At 42.7% G+C, this 23,982-nt stretch overlaps 1 protein-coding gene and 1 pseudogene across 1 annotated transcript in view; one reads left to right on the top strand and one right to left on the bottom strand.

Annotated features, from left to right (window-relative positions):
- Fam189a1 (family with sequence similarity 189, member A1) overlaps positions 1-23,982 on the bottom strand; it is a 97,563-nt gene that overhangs the window by 40,626 nt on the left and 32,955 nt on the right. The gene's annotated exons all lie outside the window — the stretch shown is intronic.
- On the top strand, positions 22,556-23,004 carry LOC105982516 (annotated as a pseudogene).

The following is a 23,982-nucleotide window of genomic DNA, read 5'->3' as shown; positions in this document are numbered from 1 at the left end:
GGGCGGGCCCGCGGCGGCGGCGGCGGCGGGACCGCGGCACGGTGGCTCCTTCTCCTCCTGCGCATGCGGGAAGGGGGGAGGCCGCTGCAGCTTGTCTGGCCTTATCAGTAGTTGTCACTGAAAACACTTGAACCAAAACCCTTCAGAAGTACACGGCTAAACTCTGGGGCGCATATGCTTAGGGGTTGCTTGGGTTTTTGTTGTTTTTGTTTTGACATTACTGGGATTTGAACCCAGGGACTCATGCTCCTGATCATTAGAAGCAGGTATTTTCTCTGCTGTGCCTAGGAGTTTATGAGATAACCTTTGCTCAAAAGGAGAATTTCTTACCTGAGCTTTACAAACTTGGATTCTCTGCATTAAACTTTACCAGCCAATCAACTATGAATAAACCAGAATGCCAATAACACATTTCCTTTTCTGTTGTTTTTTTTTCTTTTCTTTTTTTGTGTGCCAGGCCTGGGGCTTGAACTCAGGGCCTAGGTGCTCAGGGCCAGAATACCATCCCTGAGCTTTTTCACTCAAGGCTAGTGGTCCACCACTTGAGTCACACCTCTACTTCTGACTTTTTGGGTTCTTGATTGGAGATTAGTGTCACAGACTTTCCAGCCTGGCCTGGCTTCAAACCAAGATCCTCAGAACTCAGCCTCCTGAGTAGCTAGGATTACAGGTGTGAACCACTGGCACCTGGCTTCCAATGTTTTTAGCTCAGTCAGGCAAATTTATCTTTTGGTAGACATGGTCCTAGAAACTGCTTTGGACCCATAACTAGAATTTTAGATGAAATGGTTAAGATGGATGCTACAAAGCAGGGGAAAATTGCTCTCTCAAGAGATTAACACTTAATTTTGGGCATCAGTGATCAAGAATTGCAGTAATAGGTATTTCCTAAATTTCTCCATTTTAAGGCTCAATAAAAAAGAAAGGACATCCAAGTATCATCCCTTATTATCTGTGATGTGTGTGGTTTGTATATGTTTTTAATCAAGTAACTCTTAATAGCCAAAATGAGTCATTTCATTAACTCTAACCATCAGCAGTTGGCTGCCATTATATCTCCAGATTTTAACAAATATATTTCTTTTCATTTACTGACTTAGAAAAGAGAGACAGAATCCTGCCACCTTTGTCTTTTTAAAGCCAGCCAGAAAGTGGGTAAGCTCTTCAAAGAACTAAACCAAATTGATTTCCTCTTTAATGCAAATATATTCGAAGAAAAGCGATTGAGAACACATTATTTGAATAATAACCTAAAAACACAACCTTATTAAAATTTCATTAAATGTAACCAGCATAACATTTTTGTTTCTAATTTAATATGAAAATGGAGTCTGATAATGGTGGCAGAACCACAATACTAAACTCCATGTTGTAATGCACGTGTGCTCAATTCTGGCGAAGCTATGAATAATAACTTTCTGTTCCACCCAGGATCCAACATCCACCCTGACAGATGCTGTCAGGGTTCGAATATGTCTCTTAAAAGTTCACATGTTAGAATGTAACAGTGTAGGGATGGGGCTCTTATGGCTGGAATCAAAAAGGCTCTAATGGATTGCTGCCATTATCTCTGGAGTGAGCTGGGAATTCTGATCTGTTACTAAAGCAAGTTTCAGCCCTTTTGCAAGTACACTTTCTCACCCGCTGAGGCATTCCACCTGTGTTGGTATAGCAAGAGGGAGACCAATGGTACATATTTTCTCTCACATGTGAGAGCTAGATCTAAAGTACACTAGGGCATGATAAGTTATACAGGACTCTAGGCATTCACACAGTGAGACCAAAGAAGAATATTCTTTTAGGGGAGGAACACAAAGGTGCAGTGTCCTCAGTACCTCTGATCATATAAAATACTATTTATCAAAATGAAGTCCAAGAAATGGAAACAAGAGAGGTTTTTTTTATTTCCTTTTTGTCTTGTTTGTTTATCTGTCTGGGGCTGGGTAAGGAGGGAGGCACCAAATGGAGGGACAAAGGATGAACAAATGCAGCAGTGGTACTCACTGGACACTATGCTGAAAATGAACTATACAACTTGTGGGTAGGAATAGGAGGGAAAAAACTGGGAGAGAGTGAGGGAAGGGGTGCCATTGTCCAAAGAGAAATGTACTCATTACCTGACTTATGAAACAGTAACCCCTCTGTACATTACCTTTATAATAATAAATATTAAAAAATAAGGAAAGTTAGCAAGGGTACAGAGCATTAGACTTGACATTTCAAGGTTTGAACCTGTTAATTTTTTATACCCTGTTACTTGTAAATAAAAATCTCATGAGAAAAATAAAAAGGCCCAGGTGATCTCTGAGGGTGTTTTCAGAGATGATTGTGTCATGGATTAAAACTTGGAATAGAAGCCAGACACCGGTGGCTCGTGCCTGTCATTCTAGCTCCTCAGGAGGCTGAGATCTGAGGATTGCGGTTCAAAGCTAGCCCGGGCAGGAAAGTCCATGAGACTCTTATCTCCAATAAACCACTAGAAATCCAGAAGTGGCGCTGTGGCTCAAGTGGTAGAGCACTCGCCTTGAGCTGAAGAGCTCAGGGACAGCGCCCAAGCCCAGAGTTCAAGCCCATGACCGACCAAAAAAATTTGGAATAGATAACTAGAGGGGGCTAGAACTGTGGAAGTTGGGGCCTCGTTGGAAGAAGTGAGTCACTAGGGGTCACCTTAGAAAGGTACACTTGACCCTAACCCCTTCCTTCTATTCCTCCCTACTTCCTGACTGCCATGAAGTGAGCATCCGCTGTCACATGTCCCTGCCACTATGATATTCTCTATCACCCCAGACCTAGAGCAATGGATCCAGGAAACTGAAACCTCTGAAATCAAAAGCCATAACAAATACTTCCTCCTTGAAAACAATCTCTTCCACAGATGTGGCCCCTAGACCCTTGGCTACCTGGCCTCCAGATCCATGCACCAATAAACTTCTACTATTTCTAAATTACTGATGGGATTTTCTTTTATAGCAATAACAACATGAAAAGTAGACTCCTGACAGTGGCCTGTTAAGAAAAGAGTATCATCATGGCATTCATTGGTTTAGAGTAAGAGATTCATCTGCTTTTTAGTTCTCTTGCAAATTATAATAAGTAGTTAAGTTCCAAGAAGCCCTGCACAATCTAAAACTGCGTAAAGGTCCCAACAGAAGGGTCAGTTGTACTTTGAGCCAAATGATTTCAGCAAAGCAAGAGATAAGAGAGAAATGGCAAATAAGAAGAAAGCTGTCATCAACTGATTTGGTTCTTGGTTATTTCTTTTTATGTGAAGATCTTCATTTAAATTACTGAGCAGCCCCACCAGTCAGGTGACACTTGTGACGTGGAAATCACAGCGTCCTCAGCAGCAACCGTACTGGGGGAGCATATTGCCATATCTCAGAATAAATGAGGAAAGGTTTCACTTTTCTCTCCTTTTTTTAAATGTCTGAATCCAGGACTCCAACTTGGTACCACATGTTTTCATTCATTGGCTAGGACTCTAACAAATGAGCCATGCCTCCGACCCCAAGGTTCCGGTTTAAAAAAACTCTCTCCAAAAGAATGGAGCGCTGGTAAGGTGGCTTCATGGTAGAGTGCTTGTCTAGCATGCATGAAGCCCTGGGTTCGATTCCTCAGTCAGTGCCACATAAACAGAGAAAGCTGGAAGTGATGCTGGCTCAAGTGGTAGAGTGCTAGTCTTGAATAAAAGAAGCTCAGGGACAGTGCCTAGGCCTGGAATTCAAGCCCCAGGACTGGCAAGAAAAAAAAAAGAATGTAGGTAAGAAAAATACAGCTATAAAATGACATCATTAGAACAAAGGTTAGATGTGGCAATGACAGACTGACATGAAGCCATGGATGTTTGGGTAGAAACTATAACCATGATAACACTACTAAACAGTAATTCTCAATAACAACTGCTAAGGATGTATACGAAGATAGGTATGGGTCAGGCATTATTCCAAGTGGTTTTTAAGTATGATTTGCTTAATTTCCATCACAATCCTAGGAAGCATATCAATTTATTTGGGTTTCTCTTCTCACTGGTGGAGAATCTGACATATAGAATTGGGCATTGTCCTGGAAGAAATAAGAACTTGGAACCAGATGGGAAAACTACCAACACCCCAAGTTTCTGTTTCAAAGTTTAACAAAAGAGAGAGATACTAATTGTGACCTCAAAGCACAGAGGAAGATGTTTGCCATGCATACCGCAGGGCCTGGTGAGTGGCTGATCACACTTTGCTTCTATTCCAGTGGTTATGTTAAGGAAAACATTCCAGGGTTAAACAAAAGTGCTTTGAAGTTCTTGAAGCTGTACTCTCTCAGAGCCCTGGTGAGGCCTGAAAATTATATCAACATGAGACAGATTAGAGGGAAACAAAGTCTACAAATGGAAGGTTAAGTTTTATGTGCCATTGGAAGTCCCATAAGAAAACCTAAATGCTTTTGTATGTGAACAAAGACATGTCATTGTGGAACAGCCATGAAATTCTGTGAGGAGACTAAAGGAAGAGAACTATTTTAACCAGGATGTTTGTACAGAAATCTTGTGGCCATGTTGACACACTGAGGAATAATGCTTTTTTCCTGCTGGTCTGGGGAAAAGCATCTTGCGCGTGGAAGTTTTTCATCTCTTGTTTTCAGGAAGAAAAGAAGAGATTCCCATGCCCTTCTCTCATCTGCTGTTTTTCAAGTGCCTGCAGCTCAAAACAATCCTTATGCCAAAGTGGCATATCTGGGGGAGCAGATTCTCCTACAGTAGAAAGATGTGCTATGCAGTGAAGAATATGTACATATAAAATCAGAAAAAGGTTAGATAGATAGATAGATACCATCTGATATCTATCTGTAGATAGGCAGAATGTGGTATCAATAGATAAGAAAAATACTATGTTACACCTATCTGGTATCACATGATATCTATAAATAGATATTTAGCTAGATATCATGTAGTTATACATTGAGACATGATATCTATCTATATATGTATCTACCTATCTCTCTCTCTATATATGAATTTTCCTGATTTTATATGTACATATGCAGATATGTGTACATTATATGTAACTTAGGTATTGCATACATAATATTTATCTATCAAGGTATTATTACCATAATTTCCTTTTAAAAACAAAAACATTGATTGCTTAGGAGACATATGAAAATTGTACGTTCATTGTCATTTATTACCGTAGTGACATCATACCATACCAGTCATTCAGTTCACCATTTCACTGAATTCAGCATGATTGGAATATGGCATTTGTGACTCTGTTCCATCTGTGAAGTATCAAAGACAAATGTCTATTTTTTAAAAAAAGAAAAATTTCCAATAATTTCTGTCAATGGCCTTTTTGCTTGTATTATCAGGATTGACAGAAAAAAATAATCAAAATTCTTTGAGGCAAAACCAAAGCCAAAACTTTCACATGCAGCTGAGAGGGAAAGGCCTTCTGCCAGCCACTCTTTCAATGCCTCTGAGTAATTAAATGCTTTATTTCATCTCCTTGGCAGCAAATGACTGCCATGAAGTTCTCATCATCGGCATTATCTGTGAGAATCTCCTCTCCATTCACTGGTCTTTCTTGTAGAATCGCAACAGGATTTAAGTATTTTTCTGACAGTAACACAGTGGGACTCTTGAAGACAAGCAGTGAGCAAAGTATGCAGCCAGCCATGTATGAGCAGCATTGGCCCTGTCCAGTGAGGGAGAATGTAAAGACACTGAGAGGCAAATACTATTTTGGTTGGTAGACAGCAAGATAATCGTTCCAGGTATCTTAATGGTGGCAATATAATTCCTTACACACTGGCTCTATTTAGTCATTTAAATTTAATTAATTGATTAATCTATTTATTTTTGTGCTGGTCCTGGGGCTTGAACTCAGGGCGTGGGTGTTGTTCCTGAGCCTTTTTTTGCTCCACCATTTAAGCCACAGACCCACTTCCAGCTTTTGGGATAGCTAAGTGGAAATAAGTGTGTCCTAGATTTTCCTGCTAGGCTTGCTTTGAACTGTGATTCTCATATCTCAGCCTCCTGAGTAGCTAGGATTACAGGCATGATAACTGGTACCCAGCTATCCAGTCATTTTTAACAGTGTCTACCTGTTCCTAACAAACATCCTCCAGCTCAGATCACGAGGTAGCTATCATAACACTTTGTCCCTCAAAAGGGAAAACTCAAAGTCTGGCAGAGCTGTCCTTGATGAACTAGTGTACTCCATGCTTATACCCATATGGCCCAAAGCCTGTTCTTAGACCCTTTTTCCACAAAGTGAATTAGGAACCTTTATGAAGGTTGTTGAAGTTAATTAAGATATAAAATACAAATATATAAGGTCTATATACTATTCAGTAAGATTTGTTTAGTTCACTTGGTTTCCTCCTCTCTTCCATTCTGCATCTTTAGAAACAGACTGGTTTAGCTTTCCTTCCTCCCTCCCTTCCCTTTCCTCCTTCCCTCCCTCCCTCCCTCCCTCCCTTTTCTTTTCTTCTATTCAGGCCAGACACAATGCCTGGAAGTTCTATCAGCATCCCTCCATGGCCTCACATAGATCCTCCTTTCTCTTAGTGCATAAGCTGAAGGGTGGTGTAAGATGAACTGTTTTGCTCTCACTTGGAATAACCCTGCTTATGGTAATGCCGACTCAGAAGACATCTAAGACATGGATCATCTTTTCCACCACTGAGTCCCTGGGTCCTGAGTTCAATGTAAGACTTTGATTAGAAAGCAGATTAGAAAGCTAATCTGCTTTGAGCTAGTTCCTGTCAGGGGAAATCATAGCTAAGTCAGTACCCAAACCCAATGTGTAGGAAAATGTGAGTACCAAGAAATGAGACTGTTCCACAGGACTAGAGCTTGAGAAGGTAACTCAAAGAATGGGATATTTGAGTGTCACAAGAGACTAATGAAATACAACTTGATGCTATTGTTTTGTTTCTGCATAGCCATTGACAAAGATTTCAGTTGCTAAGCCACTCTGTCTACGTCATTCTGTTACGTCAGGCCTAGCCAACCAATACACATGAAGAGCAGTAGAAAAGAACTGAAAATACAGAAATAAGCTCACACATATATAATCAATCAGTTTTTTTGGGGGGGAAGCAGCGAAGATAATTCAGTGAAATACGTGGTACTGAGATCATTGGATAGCCACATGTCAAAGCATGGATTTAGATCCCAACTGCACACCTTGCAGAAAACCAGTGCAGATCTGGAGGTGTGACTCAGCAGTAGAGCACCTACCTAGTAAATGTGAAGCCTGAGTTCAAATCCAGTACTTAGAAAAAATGTCTGTAAGTCTGTACAGATATGCTTAGGATCTATGATTTAAAACTAAATTCTTGCTGGGGATGGGCAGTGGCTCACATCTGTAATCCTAGCTACTCAAGAGGCTGAGATCTGAGGATCACAGTTGGAAACCAGCCCAGGCTGGCTTGTATAAGGTCTGTGAGACTCTTATATACAATTAATCATCAAAAAGCTAGAAGTAGAACTATGGCTCAAATGGTAGAGGCCATCCTTGAGCCAAAAAACTAACGGACAGTGCCAGGTTCTGAGTTCAAACCTCAGTACCAGGACAAACAAGCAAACAAAACAAAACCACCTAAATTCTTTCCCCTTGTTTTGAATTTCAGCACTAAAGGCAAGATATTCTGTAGTTAAATACCATACAAAACAAAACAGCTGTTCAAGCACACAATGGATTAAGCAAGTCCCACACAATATTATATAAACATCTGCTGCTTATCAGGCCCAAACCTTTACCTGATCCCACCTCAATGTCATCTGCTTGAATGACTCCCACAGGCACAAGTGTGAAAAGGCTTGATCCTAACCAGTAGTGGTTGGGGAGGTGGTAGCCCTTTAAGAGGTGGGGCTTCATGGGAGGTTTCTGTTTCCTGAGCACCAAGAGGTGATTGTTTCCTCCACAGAGCACTCCCACCAGACCAAGGGCAACCAGGCCAGAACAACCATGGTCTGAAACTTTTGAAACCTTCAACCAAGTGAACCTTTCCTCCTTATTAGCATTCATCTCAGATATTTCAGTTCAGAGACAGAAAGCTAATAAAACTTATTTTTTGTGGCCAGTACTGGGACTTGAACTCAGAACTCCTTGACCCCTTTTTGCTCAAGGCTGCTGCCCTACCACTCGAGCCACAGCTCCACTTCTGGACTTTGTTGGTGGTTTTTGTCTGTGAAAAGAGTCTCAAAGACTTTCCTGCTTGGGTGGCTTTGAACCATGATCCCCAGCTCTCAGCCTCCTGAGTAGTTTAGGATTACAGGAGTGAGCCACTGACATTTGACTAACATAGCTCCTTACTAAATGGTGTTCCTCTCACTAAACTGAACTTAGCTCTCATATGACAGAGAACAAAGCTTTATCCATAAGAAATATATAGTGATCATGAACCTGAATAAAAACTGGAAATTCAGATGAAGTATGGCCCTCCATTTGAACCAAGATTCAGTCCTCTGACTAACCAGATTGTCAAATGCACCTTCTCACCTATTTGGTAAAAAAGGATAATGTCTCTATAAAATAATATTAACAACAATAACCTTCTTTTTTGTGTTGGTCCTGGAATTTTAACTCAGGATTTGGACACTGTTCCTGAACTATTTTGCTCAAGGCTAATGCTGTACCACTTGAGCCACAGCTCTAATTCTGACTTCTTGGAAGTTCATTGAAGGTAAGAGTCTCTTGGACTTTCCTTCCCAGCCTGGTTTTCAACACAAGTCCTCCCATCTCAGCCTCCTCAGTAGCTAGGATTATAGGTGTGGGCACCAGCACCCAGCAATAATCATTATTTTTAGCTAATATGAGCAAATGAACTGAATTCTACCTAACAGAACTATGTTCACAAACAACATCAACATAAGAATTGGTGTCCTGGCTTTCCACTGGAGGGGACCAGAAAGTCAGGGGCTCTGTTCTTTCTATCTGAGCAGCTCTTTCACCTTGACTGTCTCTTGTTCACCTAGACAAAAAAAAAAATAGAATAGAAAGACATACACACATCTGTGTGTGCACGCGTGTATGTGTGTGTGTGTGTTGTCCTAGAATAAAAACTATTCAAATGAGCCAGGTGCGAGTGGTTTATGCTTGTAAACCTAGCTGAGATCTAAGGATCTCAGGAAGCTGAGATCTGAAGATTGTGATTGAAAGCTAGCAAGGGCAGGAAAGTCTGCGAGGCTCTTATCTCCAATTAATCTCAGAAGAAAAAAAAAACAGAATTGGCACTGTGGTAGAAAGCTAGCTTGAGCAAAAGTTGCTCAAGTCAGCCCTGAGGCCAAGTTCAAGCCCCAGGACTGGCAACAAAACAAAACAAAACAAAAACCTATTCAAATGAGCTCCCTCAAGTTCAGTTATGACAGAGCTGTCATTCATAGGGAAGGTCTTGGGGCATGGATTCATCATCCTCAAATATGCTTGGACAAATCCGTGAGATCTTCTGTATTTACTTCTATTACAAAATTTAAAGACCTTTTTCTGCTCCCCCTTGAGACATGTAAATCACCAGCACCTACATGACACCTCCAGGAAATAGAGGTGACTGATCTATTCATTAGAGACCCCCCAGAAGGTAATCCCCAGAAACCCAGCCTTAAAGGAAACTTCCTTTTTCTCCCCAGTTGCTTTCTGTGTGCTTGCCTATGTTCTGACTGCTATGTGATGCCTTTGAAAACCTTGAATAAAGAAAATAAGAAGGAATGACACTCCGAGGAATGCAGAAGCTTAGTCTCAATTGGTCCAAAGGAGGTACAGGACAAAGAAGGCTTGGGGAAGGGAGAGACAGAAAATGGGTAAGGCCAGAATGACACAATCACCATATAAATAAAATAAGGTAAAGGACAAACATATCTCCACCTTAGCTGAGAATGTTAAGAGGAGGTTAACCTGCACAGATGAGAACCACATTCTCCTGGTAAGAAAGGAAAGATCTGGGCCCTTGGCCTTCACTTCAACAGCCAAGAAAACCAGATAGGCAGGGTGACCCAAAATGCATGGCATGAGAAATCTGGATCTTTCTGGTCTCTTCAGCTGGCAGTCCTATTTTATAATCTGGGCTGGATACAGCAGGAGTTTTTTTTAAATTTCAATTTTAGATTTTTATTAACCCCACAAGCTTGAGAGAGGTGATATGGGAAAAGTAAACATTAATTAACTGCTTCCTTGGATCCAGCCAATCATTAAACACATGTCAATAAAATTTCCTTGAGCAGCTCAATTGTTTATAATTATCCAAGAGGTTCATTGTTCCTCCCTTTCACGTTTACCTCTAAGCAAATTACCTAATTCAATGTGTTTATTATTCTGGACATTGAAGAGCTGCGCATGGGGAAATTTAGCATAGCAATGAATGGATGTGGGCACATCTGCTCTGAGTCAACCTCTGGGCTTACATGTGATTACCAGATACAACTTAGAGGATTTGGAAACAACGCATTACCTTTTAATATTAATCACCCATTCATATTTTCACTTGAGGAATCTATCTGAAGGATGATTATTTGCATAATTTATGTGAAAAAAATTATACAGCTCGATAAATGGAAGTGACTGGTTTAGGAATGGACATGTGACCTTGTCTTGACCAATGATTTATGAGGGATATTTTTTGGTGGTATCTGAAAAATGTTTATTTGCTCTTAAAAAAGAAGGCTAACCTGGGTGCTGGTGGCTCATGCCTAGCTACTCAGAGACTGAGATCTAAGGATCAAGGTTAAAAGCCAGCCCAGGCTGGGAGACTCTTATCTCCAATAAACTACTCAGAAAAAGCTGGAACTGGCACTCTGGCTGGAATGGTAGAATACTAGCCTTAAGTACAAAGAAGCTCAGGGACAGCATCCAGCTCTGAGTTCAAGCTCTAGGACCAGCAAAAAAAAAAAAAAAGAGGTTTATAGGCAGAAAGGGATCAAGGGGGGGGGGCGGGCAGGCTAATCTGACTGTTACGCCTATACTCTATGCTACAACCCAAGCCTCCTGTGTGTTTAGCAAGACAAGACAAGAAGTTAAAACTTTTAGCTCAGCCAGGCACCAGTGGCTCAGGTGGCTGAGATCTGAGGATCATGTTCAAAGGATGGGCAGGAAAGCCTATGAGGCTCTTATCGCTAATGAACCCCAGAAAATCGGAAATGATGCTGTGGCTCAAAGTGGCAGAGTGCTAGCCTTAAGCAAAAGAGCTCAGGGACAGCGCCCAGGCCCTGAGGTCAAGCCCCGTAACCAATAAAAAACAAACAAGAAAACACCAAGAAACGTTTAGCTCGCCCGTTTTCAGGAATATGTCCATCTTGCTGTCTGGCTTCATGGGGCATCCTCAAGGTGGCCTTGTTTTCTGGCCATAACTGGTCTCAATATGGTGATGATCAGGGCACGGCTGAGCTGGGAAGGCCAACAAAACCGCATGTTCTCCCATCTTCACTGGTCACTGGCCTACATGGAGGTATAGCCAGAGGCTAGCCCACTCCTGCTCCTCAGGGCCTATGGGAGAGTGACATGCTGCACTGAAATTGGGATCTAAATCCAGTCTGAGTCTATGACCCATACAAGCCATACTAGGTGCTTTCTAGAAAGCAGTGACCCACCCCCAGCAAGGATGACTGACCGCCACGGTGGACTCTTGTCCAGCTGAGGGATCTGATCTGGGAGGGCAAAGCCACTCACCACCTTAAAAGTAAAGTTTTAAGGTCATACTGAAGACAATCCAGAAGAGATCTCATCTTGCCCTTAACCCATCCCTACACTATATAAAAAAAGACAGTGTCACTGGTCAGCGTAATTGTTGTTCAGCCCCATGAAGAGTGAGCAGCCCCATTCTATGTCTCCATCCATCCCTTCCAATCTCTCACCCATGTCCTTAAGCAGGCTCTTGCTACCCAAGCCCCCAGCTGAGCTCAAACCAGCGCTGGAGCAACTCCACACCCAACAATATGATCACACAAAGCGAACTTGCCTATAAAGTACAACGGCTAAGAGGAAGGAGACAGCCACATTCCAGAACAGATGGCTACTACCGAGCAGCACTTCAGGCAGAAGCCGAAATAGACTATGTCATGAAGACATAATGAGAACACATAAGGAGATATTATTAGGGCAGGATAAAATACTTCAAGGACCAAAGAATGCTCAGTACTTTCATTTAAAAAATGTCGTACAGATATTAGGGAAGAAAAAAAAAAAGAGCTCAGCCTACGCTGTAGAACACTAAGTGCTCTTTTAGGAAGATCAAATAAAAGACGTGTCTTGCAACACAAAATGAAAAGCAAACGAACCAGAAAGCACAAATGAAAAATGAAGATGTGGTAGGTAGAGGAGGGGCATAAAATGGTTAAGTGTAAAAGGTTGGGAAAGAATGCAAAATTATGACAGAGTATCAATAAAGGACTCCCAACAAAGGAACAATCAAGTTGGAACATCCAGGGTTCTGAACAAGACAGAATTGAGACATGTCCTGGCAGTTTTCTGAATTTCACGAATAGAGAAAAAACAAGTCACTTCTGGAAATTGATGAGTTTTAAATGACATTTGTCACCTGTAATCACAGAAGGGAAAGACTAGGGAAAACAGTTATTGACTTAGGGAGAAGGAAGAATTAAGAATTCTCTACCCAGCTGGGTGCTAGTGGCTCGCGCCTGTAATCCTAACTATTCAGGAGACTGAGATCTGAGGATAGAGGCCGAGAGCCAGCCTGGGCAGGAAATTCTGTGAGACTCTTATCTCCAATTAATCACAGAAAAATCCAGAATTGGATGTGTGGCTAAAGTGGCAGTGCACTAGCCTTGAGCAAAAGGAGCTCAAGGATAGTGCCCAGGCCCAAAGAGTTTGAGCCCCAGCTCTGAGTGGGTGGTGAGGGAGGAAAACTCTCTACCCAGGAGAGCTACCATTATGTCAGAACTTAAAACTATATTAATGCACATGCAGAGCCAGAACGTACATATTTCCCATGTATATTCTCATGAAAAAGTAAATACAATAGGGATCTAAGGAAAGAGAAGACAAGAGTACAGGAATCAATAGGAAGAATCAAGAATCCATCTTGTATTACTGTGACCTTTTCTTACCCAGTTATCTATTGTTGCATACAGGGCTGATTCCATCCTTTGGCTGTTGTGAGCAGTGCTGTAATAAATCTAGATATGCAGGTGTCTTTCTGTACCCATTTTAAGATCTTAATGGACCATAACAAAGTGAATATAAAGCACAGTATAATTGTTCAAAGGGCTCTTGAATGGAAAAGGAAACCCTTAGTAATATCCTCGACCCAAATAACCTTGACATCGTCCAGAAAGAAGAAAAGGAAATGGAGATGAAATAGAAACAAGTTTTGAATGAGTTCCTTTAGGCGAGGCAAAGTGAAGAGGATATTGAAATCAGTGAGCTGGGTGGATATGTTGATTAAGGTTGCTGTCTCTACTCCTAATCCAAGTGTGTGCGTGTGTCTCAGGGCTTGAACTCAGGACCTGGGCACTGTCCCTGAGGTTTTATGCTCAAGACCAGCACTCTACCACTTGAGCCACAACTCCATTTCTGGCTTTTTGGGATGGTTAACTGGAGATAAGACTCTCACAGACTTTCCTACCCAGGTTGGCTTCAAATTGTGATCCTCAGATCTCAGCCTCCTGAGTAGCTAGGAGCCACGGTCCATTTCCTTCTCTCCCTTTCCCCCCACAAGCTCCATTTTTCCTTGTTGTTCAATAGTGTTGTGGTTTGTATATGGTTTGAGTTTGTCCTAGAAGGGTCTATGTGTTAGAGGATTGTGGTTCAAAGTCAGCCCCAGCAGGAAAATCCATGAGACTCTTAGCACCAATAAACTACTCAGAAAAAGCTGGAAGTGATGCTGAGGCTCAAGTGATAGAATGCTGTCCCTGAGCAAAAAGAAATTCAGGGACAGTGCCCAGGACCAGAGTTCAAGCTTCAAGATTGGCAAAAAATAAACAAGTAAGTAAGTAAATAAATAAATAAATAAAAATTAAATGTCCCTGGCAGCTTCTGAATCTGGGATTCTAAACCTTCCCTGAAGGAAAATTCCAGATCCAAGTGACTTCACTTGTGAATTCTGCTGAAAATTTATGGAAGAAACAACATCAGTCTTCAATAAAGACTTCTGAAAAAGAAAGAGGGTGGTTGCTCTTATGAACAAAGCATAACTTTAATATAAAAATCTGATAAGGAAGCCAGGCTCAGGTGGCTCATGCCTGTAAACCTAGCCACTCAGGAGACTGAGATCTGAGGATTGCAGATTGAAACCAGCCAGGGCAGACTCTTATCTCCACCAAAAAGCCAGAACTGGAGCTGTGGTCAATTGGTAGAGCACCAGCCTTGAGAGAGAAAGACGAGGGACACCTCCAGCACCAACCCTAGCACCAGCACACACACACACACACACACACACACACACACACACACACACACACACACAATCTGATAAGAACATCTGAAAATGAATTAAAGTCCAATCTCTCTCATGAATACAGAATCAAAAGTCCAAAACAAAACATTAATAATCGAAATCAAGAGTCAGCTAAGTTCAGACAAGGAAAACAGATTCACTTAACATTCAAAATCAATCTAAGCTTTTCACTGTATTAACAGAATAAAGAATTTCATTAACAGAATATGAGAATTTCTCTCATAGTCTTCTCAAAAGAAAGATGAGTCACATGATAAAATTCAGTATGCATGATTTCTAAAAAGCCTAATGAAAAAAATCTCAGCAAGCTTCAATTCAAAGGATCTTCAACAATAAATACAAAAAAACTTGCATAAAACATCACACTTTATTATAAAATATTGAGAATATTTCCTCCAGGATAAAGAATAAGACAATGAAACGCACAGCAATTCTTCATGTACTGGAGGCCCCAGCCAGGAAAATCAGAAGAAAATGAAACAAGATATTTGAATACTAGAAAGACACACAATTATTTTATCAATCAGTCTATCATCTTTCTATATCTATTATCTACTTGACTGCTATCTATTGCCTATCTTCTTTTTCTATCTATCATCAATGTATTATCTATCATCATCTTTGTATCATCTATCATCTTTCTGTCATCTATCTTCTTTCTATATCCATCATCTACCTATCTTCCATTGATCATCTATGTATCATCTGTCTATCATCTTTCTATGTTGTTTCTATATCTATCATCTACCTACCATCAATCATCTTTCTATGTGTCATCTATCTACAATATTATCTTTCTATCTTCTTTTTATATCATCTAATTTTTACATCTATTATGTATGTATGTATGTGCATGCATGCATGCATGTATGTATGTATGTATGCATGTATCTATCTATCTATCTATCTATCTATCTATCTATCTATCTATCTATCTATCTATCTATCCCCTACTGATTCTGTGTCTCTAGAGAGCCTTTCCTGATACAAGCATTCCTGGAGATGAGAGATGGGGGTACCTTAGACTAGGAGTCAGCAGAGAAGGAAATGAGAAAAGCATAGATAAAAGCTATACAAATTTGCCTGCAGAATATCAAATATACAAATACTATAGAAGGCACAACAGTCCCTATTCAAAACAAATGAAACCTTTCGGCAAGCTTAGGCCCACAGCATCCTTCCACCCACAGACTCTGCACCCATAGCTTCAACGAACCTCAGATTGAAAATGTTTGAGGAAAAAAAATAAAAAGCACCTGTACTGAACATGTACAGACTTTTCCTTGTCATTATTCCCTAAATAGCATACTGTGACAACTCTTTATATAGCATCCACCCTGCACTGGATGGCACGAGTCCTTTGAGATGGTTTAAGGCATCCGGAGGACGCGTGCATGCTCTGTGCAATGCACTGTGCCATTTGCGCAGGGGATTGGAGAGTCATAGATTTCATATTCATGCAGTGTCCCGGAGCCAACTCCCCAGGGACACCAACTGCCAACCTGACTGAAAAAAGAGAGAGCCTTTTAAAAGATTATAAGCTGGGTGCTGCTCATTCACAGATGTAATCCTAGCTACCCAGGAGGCTGAGAGCTGAGGGGTTGAGGTTCCAACCTGGAAAGAGTGACCAGGCCATTAGTAAGCCTCAGGACCAGCACCAAAAAAAAATATAATATATACATACACATTAATATATAGCATATATAATATGATAGACTATAGATTTATATAGCATATAGTACATGTAATTATATATATATCAAAAGTCTAAGCTACCCAACCACCCATCTTTTCATAAGTGATACTAAGTCCTGTACACCACCACACACTGAGCACCAGGGATCCCAGACTCCAGTGTTTTGAAGAGTGGCACAATTCCCATGCATTGTAGCGATGTCCTGAGCAAGGTGGATGCCAAATGAAAATTAATTCCAACAGAGGTTGATAAAGCTGAAGTCCATTAAAAAGCTAGACCACTTCATATTAGATTTTCAAATGAATGAGACAAGAGCCTTTGCGATAGCTTCAAAATGGGCATATTTATAACCTTGTCCTGCTTGCCAAAAATAATTACATCCTTTTTAATTTTTTCCCCCTGCCAACCATTTGAATTCATTTTACAGCAAATGGAAAGGAGAAGAAAAATTTAAAAAAAAATTAAAAAAACAGGGAGCCATTCCCACAAGAAGGAAGAGAGGTTTGGAATCCTCAGGCAATTTTTTTTTAATGGCTTATCAATTCTGGAACATTCTGTCTTTGGAATGGTCGGTGTTTATATGTTTATCTATTTTGGATATCATTGACTCTCCAAATGAATTACACGACACATGTCCTTTCCAGAAACTACCATGGTAGGAAGCTGGGATCACGCTAGACATTGCTTGCAGGGTACACAATGACCGCCCAGCTCCTGTCCCTGGAGCTGAGGCAGAGCCTGGAGCAGGCAGGCCTCACCTGACTCTGGCTTCCCCGGGCGGGAGTGGTGGGGTGGGGGGTGGGGGAGGGTTGGCACTGCTGGGGAGTGGCACTGCTGGAGGGGGTGGCACTGCTATGGTTGGCATCTGCAGTGTCCTCTGTGTGATGTAAACTTCTGCAGAGAAGTGGTAGAACTTTTAAGGGCCTCCTGGCTGTCCTGAGGCCCACCATCAAGCCCCTCAGCCTTGGTGCTGGCTTCCGGCCAACCACAGTATCCACAAGGCAGCCCCTGCCCCTCCCCACCCCTGGCTCAAATGGCTCCCCCTGTCCAGGAGTAAGTGATAGCAAGGTATCTAAGACCTTCAGGAAGAACAAATCTGCAATATTCCCCCCTGCCCTCTATTTTTTTTTCTTTTTTCTTTTTCTTTGTCTGTTATGGGGCCTGAACTCTGGGCTTGGGTGCTGTCCCTCAGCAATTCAGCTATAGACTAGCATTCTACCACTTGAGCCACAACACCACTTCCAGCCTTTTCTGTTTATGTGGTGCTGAGGAATCGAACCCAGGGCATCATGCATACAAGGCAAGCACTCTACCACTGAGCCACCTTCCCAGCCCACCTCCCCCTTTATTTTTTTAAAGTTCATTTGCTAAGAATTCAACTGAGTAGGAGGCTGAGATCTTAGGATCATGGTTCAAAGTCAGCCCCAAGCTGAAAAGTGAGACCCCTATCTCCAATGAACCACCAGAACACCAGAAGTGGAGCTGTGATTTAAAGTGGTAGAGGGCTAGCCTTGAGCAAACGATTGCTGGTGGCTCATGCCTATGATCCTAGCTACTCAGGAGGCTGAGATCTGAGGATTGCTGTTCAAAGCCAGTCCAGCAGAAAAGTCTATGAGAATCTTATCTCCAATGAACCACCAGAAAACCGGAAGTGGCACTGTAATCAAGAGGTAGAGCACTAGCCTTGAGCTGAAGAGCTGAGGGACAATGCCCAGGCCCAGAGTTCAAGCCCCATGTTCACACACACACAAATTAACTGTGTAAAGGAGAATTTCTCCCTGCTTTTTTCTTGTATAACTAAATGAGAATATCACTTTCAAATGCTGCACTCTGCTAAAATAATACAGGGGACCCTGGGGCTGGGAAGGTGGCTCAGTGGTAGAGGGCTCGCTTCGCATGCATGAGGCCCTGGGTTCGATTCCTCAGCACCACATAAGCAGAAAAAGTTGGAAGTGGCGCTATGGCTCAAGTGGAAGAGTGCTAGTCTTGAGCTGAAGAGCCGAGGGACAGCACCCAGACCCAGAGCTCAGGCCCCATGACCAACAAAAACAAAAACAAAAACAAAAACAAAAAACAGGGGACCCTGACTTGTTCATATAGCATGCAAGTCTGAATAGTCAAATTTTGAAAGGTGGCCATATTTGACACCCTAAGTCAACACAGGAGATACCCAAAGTCTACTGGAATGTTTAATCAGAACGTATTGTCCATCCTATTACTTTCTGTCATCAGTAATACCTCAGATTGAATAATGATGCAGAAACTAAGAAGGAATTTGTAAATCAGACACTGAGACTGAGAACCTCCCTGTGGGTATTTACAACCCAAATGCAACAGATTCTGGAGGATTGCTCTAGAAAGAAAAGAAAAAAATATAAACAGAAGCAATTGGGGGGGGGGAACAAAAACAAAAACACCAATCTTCCCATTGCTGTGGTTCTCCAAATTTACTATATGTTAAAGCTTGAACCTCCAGTATGATTTATTTGGATATTGAATCTTTTTTTGTCAGTTATGGGGTTTGAACTCAGGGACTGAGTGCTGTCCCTGAGTTCTTCTGTTCAAGTTACCACTTTGAGCCATAGTGTCAGTTCTAGTTTTCTGGTGGTTACTTGGAGATAACTACCCAAGCTGGCTGTGAACCTCAATCTTCAGATCTCAGCCTCCTAAATAGCTAGAATTACAGGTGTGAGCCATCAATGCCCAGCTTTTGAGGTGCAGTTTCTGCCAAGTTGGCCCAGGAGCAGGAAAGCCACAGAACACAACACAATTTCAGAGCAAGCCTGGCCTTATACTGCGATCCTCACTTCCTGACGTCTAGTTTCTCCTCCTTGGCAAGGCAGAGGTCTGAGCTCGCTCTGGGTTCCCAGGGTGGGGGGCAGTGCATGAGCCACACAGGTGCAGCTGCTGGGGTGTGCTACCTGGTGCATCACAGGACCTCTTTCTAGAGTGACTTGTGCAAGAATTTGCCCTATGGATTCTATCCAGTTTCTCAGGTTTGAATAAACAAGGTTTCCTAATCTCTTCAGATTAAAAATTCACCTGTGAAAGATGCCCTCTCTGTATTGGGGTGAAGTGGAGGGGGAAGCATGGCTCACCAGGGAGTCTAGAGGATTTGGTACAAACAAGCTCGCTTAACTACCATCCTGCATCAAGGCCGCTAGAATATTTTCTGCCATTCTCTCTCTGTTCCTCCTTGTTTAAAGCAGCTGAGCCGGCCACTTCCTGGGTTCTCTGTGTGTCTATGAAGGCTCTTGTGTCACAGAAAACTATAGAAGATTGCATGTTCTTCTGTTCATTGGCTCTATGGCAGTTTAGTTCTCAGGCCCAACTGAAAGGCCCAAGAGAGCAGAATGAAACAGCCCGGTGAATCATCACCAAAGAAAAGACACTCAGTGAGAGGTCATTAATTGCCACATGACTGTAAGGGCAGCGATCAGAGAAAATCCACTAGAAGCAGTTTTAATCCTTGAAATACAGCACCTAGCAGGACACTAAAGGGACAGGATTGTCTAGATTCACATCCAGTCAGTGTGATTACTGTCTCTGTGCCTCAGTTTCCTCATCTCTAGCAGGTGTTGAACAGGGACACCAATTGCACAGGATGATGGTGAGATTCTTAAAAATGTAAAGTGTATTGCAGCCAGATGCTGGTAGCTCGTGCCTGTAATCCTAGCTGAAGAGGTTGAGATCTGGAGGACTGCAGTTCAAGGCCAGCCCAGGCATTAAGTAGTCTGGAAGATTCCAATCTCGAAATTCACCAGCAAAAAGCCAGGCTGGAGGAGGAGTGGCTCAAGGGGTAGAGTGCCCAGCAAAGCTAGCAAGCTGAGTAAGCTTGAGGCTTTGAGTTCCAACTCGAATGCTGCTAAAGAAAGAAAGAAAGTCATAGTGCGCCCACGGTGTAATGTCTGGAACACAGAAGCCCTTAGCAAATTTCCATACTAGCTTTGTGGGCTTGTGACCAAGAATGATCAAAAGAAAACCAGCCTGGGATCTGGCCCTCCATGCACGTAAGATGCTCCCAGGAGAAACAGCTTTTTATCACTGTGACAAAATCACCTCATACGAACGTATAAGGAGGAAAGGGTCATTTTGGCTCACACTTCCAGAAGTTTCCTTCCACAGTGAGTTGGCCCTGTCGCTTTCTGGGTCTGTGGTGAGGCAGAATATCATGGAAGGAATGCTTCTGGAGGGAGCTGCTCACTCCACAGCGATCAGGAAGGGAGGGCTAGGGATGGACACAGCATGAGGCAGACAGGACAGAGTGGCAGAGACACAAACAAAGAGGAGAGACAGAGAATGTCTCTGGAGAGGTCTATAGAGAATGTTTTTAGTAGCACTTACTTGGAGGCCGAGGTGAAAAGATTCCAAGTTCAAAGCCAGCCTGGGTAACTTAGTAAGACTCTTCAAAAGGAAGGAAGGAAGGAAGGAAGGAAGGAAGGGAGTGACAGAGGGAGAGAGGGAGGGAGGGAAGAAATCAGAGAGCGAGGAAAGGAGATGAAGTCTCAACATCCCCTTCACAAGCATGTCCCAATGACCTAACTTCCTCCTACCTCATCACCTGCAGGAAGTTCCACAAAGCCAACAGTGTGGGGACCCAGCCTGCGGGGACCATGGGCCTCCCTCCTCTGAGTCCTCATGTGGACGAGAGAAACAGCTTAAGAGATTAACCCCCACCAAACAGACAAGAAACAAAAGTCACAATGTCATGTTATGACACAGAAATAGTTGAGGAGGGGCTGGGAAGGTGGCTCAGTGGTAGAGCGCTTGCCTTGCATGCTCGAGGCCCTGGGTTCGATTCCTCAGCACCACATAAGCAAAAAGAAAAACGCCGGAAGTGGCGCTGTGGCTCAAGTGGTAGAGCGCTAGCCTTGAGCTGAAGAGCTGAGGGACAGCACCCAGGCCCAGAGTTCAGGCCCCACGACCGGACCAAAAAAAAAAAAAAGAAATAGTTGAGGAAAGGACCTGTGGAAGATGCTGTCTCACCCACACTCAGCTCCTGCTTGCAGGGAGCAGACTGAATCTAGAGTTTCCCCGAGCACCTTCCCCTGGGGGTGAAGGGAACTAAGGTGGGCAGAAGGAAGTCTAGCAACATTTTTAAATACCTTTGGCATAAAGCTCACAACATAGGGCTGGACGCTGGGGGTTCACACCTGTAATCCTAGCTCCTGAGGAGGATGAAAGACAGCCCAGGCAGGAAAGTCCTTCAGACTTTTATCTCCAATGAATCGCTAAAAAAGCCAGAAGTAGGAGGAGAGCTGTGGCTCATGTGGTAGAGTACTATCCTTAAGTGAAAACACACACATACACACACACACACACACATACACACACACACACACACACACGGGACCTGATCTCAAACCCCAGGACCAGCACCAAAAATATAAAATATAAAAATAAATTTAAAAAAATTTAAAAAGCTCCTACACAGCACATCAGGAATCTATAAAAGGAAAGGATCTATCTTGAGAGGTGGGTGATGTGGCCAGCTGTGGGGCTCAGCCCTGACCCAGACAACAGGACATTTCCCAGGGATTCTCCAGCCACCCTGGGTGCCACATGCATCCTCCTGGGTAGGACATTCTACATGAGGAAACTCAGGTCCGACACGGAGGCTGACGAGAGAAGATGCACTGGGGAGAATTCACACACATCAGAGCTGCACCAGAGCCGACAGCCTGGCATAGGAACAGGACAATGCACTGGCATGGCGCGTGTGCAAACACACTCGTTTGGGGCAAGCCAGGAGTGTGAACACAGAGCTTGGAAACAGGAACTGAAGCAGCGGCCAAGAGACAGAAGCTTCCTGCCAGGGGAGACTCAAAAGCTAATGAGAATATACATCAAGCCAGAGAAGGATTCAGAGTGATAAAAAGATGAGACTCGGATGAGGGAAAAAAGAGAGACTGGAGACAGAAGTAAGGAAACCAATTACAAAGTGAGAATTAAAATCCCACCATTGTGGAGCTCATAAATAATTTAGGAAGAGCCGGGAACAGAGCTGAAATGAGTGAAAAAAATCATCAAAGTAACGGCTTAGGAGGATGGCTGAGGATGAGGAAGAGGATTCATGTGGAGGAGTGGTGGTTGGTTTTTCTTTTTTCTCTCAGTTCTAGAAATGAATCATTTTATAATGAAAGCCCTCCAATCTGGTAATAGCACCTTCCATCTCCCTCTTCTGTTCACGTCACAGAAACAGATGTTGGAAACACACAGGGGCTAAGCAGGTAGCCAGTAGTAAGAATGAGTGATTTTTTCCCCTCAAAGCTAATACTCTACCACTTGAACCACAACACCACTTCCAGCTTTTTGGTGGCTAATTGGTCTCATGAACTTTCCTGCCTGGGCTGGCTTTGAAAGCATGATCCTCAGATCTCAGCTTCCTGAGTAGCTGGGATTACAGGCATAAACTACTGGTATCCAGGGAGTGGGAGTGGGGACGGTGCGCGGGGACCCGGCGGGGCGGCGGCGGCGGGCCGCGTCAGGATGTCATACATGCTCCCGCACCTGCACAACTGCTGGCAGGTGGACCAGGCCATCCTGTCGGAGGAGGACCGCGTGGTGGTCATTCGGTTCGGACACGACTGGGACCCCACCTGCATGAAGATGGACGAGGTTAAAAATCTTGCAGTTATTTATCTTGTGGATATTACAGAAGTACCTGACTTCACAAAATGTATGAGTTATATGATCCATGTACTGTCATGTTTTTCTTCAGGAACAAACACATCATGATTGATTTGGGCACTGGCAACAACAACAAAATTAATTGGGCCATGGAAGACAAGCAGGAAATGGTGGACATCATAGAGACCGTGTACCGTGGTGCCCGCAAAGGATGTGGATTGGTGGTCTCTCCCAAGGACTACTCCACGAAATACAGATACTGAGCATGCCCCCCTTAGCCTGTGTCAATATTCGGAGTCATTTCCATGTGGAAGAAATCTCAGCTGTTCAAAGCCTTTGGGAAAGTGTGTGTGAATCAAGGGCAGGAGGGTCCTTGAGATGAGGGCAGCATGGCCTTAATTAGCTGAAGCAAATAAACTTCCAGTGAAGGAACAGTGGTAAAAAAAAAAAAAAAAAACTACTGGCATCCAGCATGACCGTTATTTTTATATAATAGAAAAAGAAATGTAGTATTAAATTGAGCATTTCTGAATGGTACCTGTTTTTTTTCTGGCAGTACTGGGGATTGAACTCAGGACTTGCCAGGCGGGAGCTCTACCACAAGCTACTGCATCACCACCTATCTGCACTGGTTACTTATGAGACAGAGTCTCATATTATGCCAAGGCTGGATTGGACCATGATCCTCCTGTTGGTGCTTCCCCACATCTCTGTGATGACAGACATGAACCACTTCACCCAGCTGTTGTGCTTTTCCCAATAGCTGAGGTGACAGGCACACAACACACACCGCCTAGCCATAGGTCAATATGGCGTCTCTCAGATATTTATTTTTGCCTACACTGCCTCAAACCATGATCATCCCCATTTCTCCCTTCTAATTAGCTATGATTGCAGGTTTGAGACACCCTGTCCTGCTCAATGCTAGACAATTTAAAGCTTTTGCTGTTGTATTTTTATATATAGTTTAATCTATTAGAAATATATGTTGGTCTTTATTTTTAAGAAAAACAACATAACCTTTACTCTAAAGAGAATAAAATCCATACAATGTTCTTCCAATAAATGTATAGTAGATGCTATTAGAGACACAGGGGAATTTGAACCAGAAAAAGCCTCTGCAAAGCTGGAAATATATTTATGGTAGTCTTCAAAAGCATGAATGTAAGTTCATTTCAGAAATGCACGAGTGATTCAACTCAAGGGAATCTGTTAATATCTCTACAGCAAAGGTAATCTTAATGTTAAAATAATAA

This window comes from Dipodomys ordii, unplaced genomic scaffold (assembly GCF_000151885.1).
Source record: "Dipodomys ordii isolate 6190 unplaced genomic scaffold, Dord_2.0 Scaffold15, whole genome shotgun sequence".
Taxonomy (NCBI): domain Eukaryota; kingdom Metazoa; phylum Chordata; class Mammalia; order Rodentia; family Heteromyidae; genus Dipodomys; species Dipodomys ordii.
The sequence above is the reverse complement of the archived record's forward strand: the minus strand, read 5'-3'. Positions and strand labels throughout refer to the sequence as shown.